This window comes from Cryptomeria japonica, chromosome 3 (genome assembly GCF_030272615.1).
Source record: "Cryptomeria japonica chromosome 3, Sugi_1.0, whole genome shotgun sequence".
Lineage (NCBI taxonomy): Eukaryota > Viridiplantae > Streptophyta > Pinopsida > Cupressales > Cupressaceae > Cryptomeria > Cryptomeria japonica.
Window position 1 is genome coordinate 864,725,614 of NC_081407.1, and position 1,522 is coordinate 864,727,135.

Consider the following 1,522-nt stretch of genomic DNA (forward strand, 5'->3'; position numbering starts at 1 on the left):
TTGACGTGCCACAACTCTTCTTCTCCTTAGAATGACATGCCTTCCATGCATATTATTCTAAGGGGGGGCCATCATATCATCATTTATGCATTTGTGCCTTTATTTTTATGCTTTTTAATGCATTTTCTTTATCATGTGCGCCTAGGTGGCGGCCAAACCACTTGATATTTTCTTTCCAAGATCACCTAGGTGGGGGAATAACCACTTGATCTGTTCCAAAGATTTCCTACATGGGGAAACCATCTTTCCAATCTGCATCATCTTTCTTGCCTTGGTAGAGGCCAATCTACTATGTTCCAATTCCAATTGCCCTATCGCATGGCAATCTAGCATGTCACTAACCATGTCGACTAGCTTATTTGCCCTATCATATGGTACTTATGGTGTAAGAAGCGCGTACGCTCTATCTTAACTATAAACAGTATGTACGCGCTATGTTTACTATAAACAACGCATACGTGCTACATTTGTTTAAATTTTGGGTCTATATATAATATGTGTGTATACATATAATATATTTTTTTTTATATAATATAGAATATTTATATATATTTGTATATAATAATATATAATATGTTAAGTATATATATACACACATACAAGTGTATTGTCTCCCCCTCTCAAGCGCGTACAAGGTGCCTCTCTCTCTCTCTCTCTCTCTCTCTCTCTCTCTCTCTCTCTCTCCATACCCCATCCTTCTCTCTCTTCTTCTCTCCCTCCCTCCCTCCATACCCCACTACAACTGTGTCTGCACTTCTATAGAAGAAAGTGAATTTATTTCCTGTCTGCAACTTCCTCTTTGATTTTTATCATGTATGCTCTCCTAAGAAAATTGACTGATGGAATTGTGTGTGTATATTGAATAGAAGGAAGAAGGGTTTGAAATTGAACCACGGGTGCATTATCGTGACAAACAAGGAAACCTACAACAATATTCTTCTCGAATGTGTTTTTAATGAGCAGAGCAGATGTGGAAAATAGTGTCAACAAAGCAAAATTATAAGTCAGACTACCTGCAATATGTTTTTCAGAAGGAAAAAACCAGTAGGAAGAGAAAGAGGGAGAGTAACACAGATGATGTAATAGGGAATGATAGTGGTGGGTATGGGAGAGTTCCCATGTTGTTACACAACGCTTGTCATCTAAAGAAATTAAAGTTTGTTGTAAGCATGGAAGTGGTAGTATATGATGATCGTCACTTGTCAAAAGGCCTGGAAGGGTACATACCCATGAAATAAATCAAGTGTGTAATTCCTATAGTCACAATCGAGATCAATCCTATAGTCCTGCAAATTTAAGAGCATCATATGTTTTAGAAAGACAGTACTCTTAGGGTTAGGTCAAGCTCTTACACTTGCTTTTTAGTGAAGCCTCATTTTTTGTTCACTTGGAGTCTCTCTCATGCTAACAATGCTCTAACTTTGCTATATCAAAACTAAACTATTGATGTTCTATTGTATGATGTTCTATTCATAACTTTAAATAATATATCATTTTATTAGCCCACCATATGACCCCTTAG